Source organism: Stomoxys calcitrans, chromosome 5 (assembly GCF_963082655.1).
Source record: "Stomoxys calcitrans chromosome 5, idStoCalc2.1, whole genome shotgun sequence".
In the NCBI taxonomy this organism is placed as follows: domain Eukaryota; kingdom Metazoa; phylum Arthropoda; class Insecta; order Diptera; family Muscidae; genus Stomoxys; species Stomoxys calcitrans.
In genome coordinates this window covers 77,196,485-77,202,484 of record NC_081556.1, presented here as the reverse complement: position 1 = coordinate 77,202,484, position 6,000 = coordinate 77,196,485, and the positions used below count along the sequence as shown (strand labels likewise).

Here is a 6,000-nt window from a genome sequence, read left to right as displayed (position 1 = left end):
GGTATAAAATATTTTCTCCATTGTTAAAAGTACTCCGTAGACAGTATCATCTTCAATCATTTGTCTTTACGTTATTTCTTAAAGATTAGAAAGGTTTTCTTATTGTTTAATTTTACGTATGACCAACTTACTCGGTTTGTGTTTCCATATCCATGGAAGTTTTTTTGGTGCTGTCTTTCATGGAAACACATGCCGTATGTGTATTACTTCCATGCTGGGAAAGCTTTTTCCTGGTATTTATATCAAAAGATGAAACTCTCTTTTTCGTATTAATTATTTGGAAACTTATTTTCTTTTCTGGTTTCAAAATAATGATTTTCTTTTCTGGCTTCAAAGCTACAGGCACTTCCCTAATAGTTAAAAAAATGAAATAAAAAATAATTTATAGCGATATTTGTTTGCATATAAACTTACCTTTTTGCTGCAATAGGCTTTTCTTGAACTTTTGGTTTATAGGATAGAGGAACAGCACTTGGCATGAGCATGCTTCTGCGGGCTCCCTTTATAATGTCAGATGGTAAAAAGTGGTCCACACATAGAACACATACTGCAGATAGTTCTTTTTGGCATACTTCATTCCATTGTTTTCGCCTTCTTTCGTCTTTTGGAACGTTGAAGAAAGGTCCATTTCCACGAAGGACCTTTTTGTTGCATAAGGAACATTTTCTCATTTCTTAAAGTTTGCCCTTTAACCTAGAATTACAAAAGATGGGAGTTAGCTATGCACAACTAGGTAGCAGAGCGAACAATTATGTTTGTGATCAAATTACTGAATTGCTAAAGCACACCCAAATGTTGATATTTTTAAGTAAGAACATCAAATGGAATTGTCCGGCACGGGATAGCTGTGAGCACAATACAGGCTGGAACATTGAGGTCCGATCTGTGTGGTGTTTATTGCTGTAATGAGAAGCTTAGCTCCGAGCTAACGGGCGCGTCCACAGGTTGCGGATAGTGGAATGCTCCGTGCGGAGTAGCTGCTACGGCAGTGGCGGACAATCAGCGGTATCGAGCGGAGAGCCTCAGTGGGAGCCCGGACGGCATCGGGTCTTGCACAAATAGGGACCTCAACGTCCCAGCCTGTCTGTTGCTCACAGCTATCCCATGGTTGGTAAAGGTTAGGCTTCATGCCTTGTTATTAAGAATTTTTATGAAAATTTTTAATTTACTAATAAGAATATTAGAAAAAAGGCGCAGAAGATCGAGACGCTTGGGAATCTAATTTGAGTTCGGCTCATGAAACTAACGCGCCGCGACAGCCAACTAAGTGAATATTTAATGCCAGTATGGGAATATATATTTACACATGCTGTAACTTTAGGTTGAGACGAGTTGTTACTACTTCCACATGCCAATATGTTGAAACTACAAAACAACAGCATAGAAAACTGTTAGCTAAATAGTCCAATTGAATTTTGTTCAAATATAAAAAAACCGTAGTAGGTATAATGTAATTTCTACGTCCACTCAATTTCAAGAGTTTGGACTGTCCATAAGGTTGCCTAATGAAAACATACCAGAGGTAGATGGATAAGTTTGAGTTTACATTTTTATGCAGGTCTTTGAATTACCATGAGATGTATTTCCGACAATATTGATATACAACCCTAAATACAGTATGAAAAAAATATTTATTATAATGCTCAAAATGTAAACTCAGTTTGTAAACAAATTTCTTGTTACTTATTGTTTTGAAGTTAGCGACGTCGTAGGGATCTTAAAGTCGACTTTCGACTAATCGACTTTTTGTCTAAAAACGTCGAAGTCGACTTCTACTGAATAAAAAGTCGAGTAATTGACAGGATGCACCTATAACAACAGCAGTATACAATTTTGTTGTTGTTTGATTTTGCCGTTAACCTAAATACGAAGGTTTGATGACACAGCTGTGATTTTTTTAAATCTTTAAAACGTGTTCTCTTTGATGGGATATTCCACACATAAGCAACAAAACAGTGTTGAAATAATGAAAATACAAATTTTAAACACATGAAGAAGATAAGTTGTAAAATAAATTTATTTCTAAATTATTGCTTTTACATTTTAAACTATTGCTTTTGCCACTCAAGGTAGTTTTGTTGGGGGTAGATTTTTGTTGTTGTGCTAATATCCTCTTATTGTTCCATGAATAATCGAATCAGATAAAGTCGAAAATAGTACCTGCCTATGATATTATGTAGCCCAAAAAGTAATTGCGGATTTTTCATATAGTCGGCGTTGACAATTTTTTCACAGCTTGTGACTCTGTAATTGCATTCTTTCTTCTGTCAGTTATCAGCTGTGACTTTTAGCTTGCTTTAGAAAAAAAGTGTAATAAAGCATATTTGATTAAAGTTCATTCTAAGTTTTATTAAAAATGCATTTACTTTCTTTTAAAAAATCCGCAATTACTTTTTGGGCAACCCAATATAATGACCAACAAGGCAGATTTAAAAAGGTGGTCTTACGCGAACAGCTGGCCATGTTTGACGGTATTAAGATGTCAGAATTTTGTTTACAGTCTCTTTGTTGTTATTTTCTTTCTCTGCTCATATACGCACACAAGGACCCAAATTTCTTTGTGTATTGGCAAATCGTCGATCAGTTTGATGGCAAGATGACGGATTGCACCATATGATTTGTGGTTGTTGTACAAATGAGACCACCTTTAATTGTTTCGCCATGAGTTTTGTTGATACTTGATTATTTCGAATGTGTGTCAGTATTGCCAGTGTTAAAGTACAAAGCATTTAGCGGGAGGAGCGTTTTATTTATCCTAAAGCCTGGTACTATATTCGCTTTTCGCGATATTTTTGCCGATTACTTTTTTTAGATAATAGATTTTAAAGCAAACTAACTTGCTGATTTCATTCAATAGGACATTCCATCTTTACTTATGGTAAAATTTTAATTTATTTAGTTTGTAACACACTCAAACGAATACGTTACGTAAAGTATTCACGTACGCGTCTAAACGCTTTACGTTACGCTTCTTTAGTTTGTACTTGACGAAATTAAGTTGTGTATGTGTGTATGTATTGTGCTGTGTGCATAAAATTTGCTTGCCTTGTATCGTGTGTTGCTAGCAAAATTGTGATATTGTGATTTGTGGGCGATTAATGAATTAATATTTAATAAAAATGTTTAAAAAATTAAAAAAAAATAAACCCCAACATAATAATTGAATAAAAGCATGTGGAAAGGGGAGAGGTGATTTAGCCGGACGTTAGTGAATTTATGCAAAAGAGCAGCAGCGACAAAAAATTCTGATGAATTCTTTCATGTGCTCCAACATTCTTTTGAAAAATATTCGATGGTTAATAAAATATATACGTAACCAGAAGTGAAGTGTTATCTTAATTGGAGTAAGTTTAAAAGATCTTTTTATCAGAAAAAACCGTTAACAGATTAGGGAGTTGATTGTAGTGCTTTTATATGTATGTACTTCATTAAAACATGGTAAGATTATCTAAGCAAGCTCTTCAGAAGACTTTCTTGGTGAACTAGTGACGAAATTAAGCATTTCCGTATGTGCTTTGGCATTTGCACATGATATGTTATAACGTAGAAATTGCCAATGAATCATACTCATGCTAACCCCCTTTCCCCACAACTTTTTAGTTTGCAAAACCTGGTGTAATTGACAAATTCGTAAAGACTTCAAGAGCAAAAATTTAAGTAACCCCCAACCTGCCTGCAGTGACAAAAAGCGTTGACATTTATGGATTCTTTCTTTTGGTATGCTTGTTGCTACGAGATTTGTCCATTGCAATGAGTAAAAAGCGTCCTCAATGACTTTCTTTGTTAATTTTAAATGTCCCGTCTGAAATGTGTGCTTTAATTGTTTTAATAGTGTTTCTCTTATTTATAATTGGCCTTACCGTCATTGGTCTGACGTCCGTCTGCCCGTGTTTCTTCATTGTCGGTTTATTTGTTGAAGAGAGATCATGTGAGAGTAATTTTTTCCATGCACATTTATTAGAAGCTCTTTTTCAGGGTATGGATAAAATGAACATTAGACTCGTTCGCGTACTAAGATTGAGCTTCAGCAGATTTATATTTCTTACCTTTATTTATTTGTTAATTTAGTTTGACATACGGCTTGAACATCAAAAAAATTTCAGCGGTGGTTATCCCCTCTCTAGTGCTAGCTACATGTGTGAGGTATCCTGCCATATTAAAACTTCTACCAAGTGGTTTCGCTATGCCGCTCTCCGTTCGGACTCGGCATATCATTGAGGCCCCTGATTTGAAATCTAAAAATGAAAGTATGTGATTAGCAGTTCAAGGAAAAGGGTCCTTATTGAGTTTAGTTTAATTTAATTACATTTGTGGGGAAGAGGAAATAGTATTTGAATAGGGATTATCCTCTATCTTCCCGGGATATAGTCCGACGGCATCGACTTTGAATTAACGTTCTCTTTTCGCGACATTTTTCGCAGATTGCGTTGTTTAGATTAGAGGTGTGCACATAAGTCGTGAGAAGTCGTGTCACGCGTGAATCACGCGATTCGTGAGTGAAATCCAAATCTAATCACGTGATCGTGCGTGAGCCTGATTGAATTAAAATTGTTTCCTAACTTATTTTTTCCGAAATAAATAAAGAAAAAGTAACCATTTAAACCAATAAAAAAATATAAACGATGTCGTCAATGGCAGCCATAATGATTGTAAGGGTTGCCAATTTTATTTTTTTGCCCTTGTTCTTACTACAAAGAAAACTACTACTATTTTCCACCAACTTGCCGCCGATGTTTGCAAAACAAAAATTGCTATTCGCTTCATGGAAAAATAATATTTCGCGAAAAATATGGGGTTTCAACGGTGAAAACTAAACCTAATACCAGTCTTAAGCTGAGTATTCTGTTCAACTTTTCAGGCGGATTGCTGTCAAACTCCGTATAAAAAAACGTCGGCAAAACGCTGGAGGTAAATAGGTGAAAAGTAGTACTCTGTCTATAGTAAGGAAAATGGCAAAATTAATTTTAGTGTCACCGCTTGACATTATCGTCGGCATCGTTTTTGTTTTATTGGTTTCAATGGTTCGTTTTTTCTTTTTGCTATTTTTTTACTTGCGAAAAAAAATAATAAGACCATAAGTGCAGATAGAAAACGTCTTTTGGTATGAAAATATAAACACACCATAACTGTAAATTCCGGTCGCGGAACAATTAAAAGATTTCCGCGCCTATTCCGAAGGCAGAATAGAATACCAACATTTAAAGAGAAAATGTCATTAAATGTTGTCCCTAGCTAATTTTGTTATTAAAAACATTGTCAAAAATCTAAAAAAAATTAAATTTGCCTTTAGAAAACGTCAAAAATTTCAAAAAAAATCTCTTTGAAACAATTTTTAAGTTTTTAGAGGGAACGGGTGCAAATTTTGCCTTTCGAGAAATGTCCACCAAAATTTTGTCTCTACGTAAAATTTTATTAAAATTTTGTTTTTAGAAAAACCTTTATTGAAATTTTGCCTATACATAAAATTTTATTCTGTGTTCAGAAAAAATTTTGTTTGTGGATAAAATTGTATTATTATGTTGTCTTTAAAGAAATTTCGTTACAATTTTGTCTTTAGAAAAATTTCATAAAAATTTTGTAGTTAGAGAAAATTATTTAGTTGGGCCCCAGCCTGAGCAGAAAACTTCCATTTTCATTGAGAAAAAAATTATTAAAGCTGTGTTTAGAAAGAAAAGACCTTATGATTTAGTCTTAAAGAAGTTAAAATTTTTTGAAATTTGAGAGAAAATTATTTTTCAAGAAAGTTTGTCGTTTAAAAACCTGTTAAAAATGTCAAAAAAGCAAATTTAATTTTGTCTTGAAAAAATGCAATGCAAAAATCTCACAAATTTCTTGGTAAATTTTGGGCTTAAGACCTTAAATCGAAAGACTGGTCTATATGGGGATTATATTAAGATATCGACCGTATCTGGACCATATTCGACATGAATGTCAAGGATATCAACGCAATTACAGTGCTAATTTTCAGCGAAATCGGGTTAGTTTATGCTCGGCTGTTTG

General features: G+C 34.1%; 1 protein-coding gene across 1 annotated transcript in view; it reads left to right on the top strand.

Moving 5' to 3' along the window:
• The first annotated feature begins 3,040 nt into the window (after nt 1-3,040).
• LOC106081058 (polyamine-transporting ATPase 13A3) overlaps nt 3,041-6,000 on the top strand; it is an 84,920-nt gene continuing 81,960 nt past the window's right edge. The window contains exon 1 of the mRNA XM_013242760.2: nt 3,041-3,344. The gene's annotated coding sequence lies outside the window, so the exon portion shown is untranslated. The remainder of the gene's footprint in view (nt 3,345-6,000) is intronic.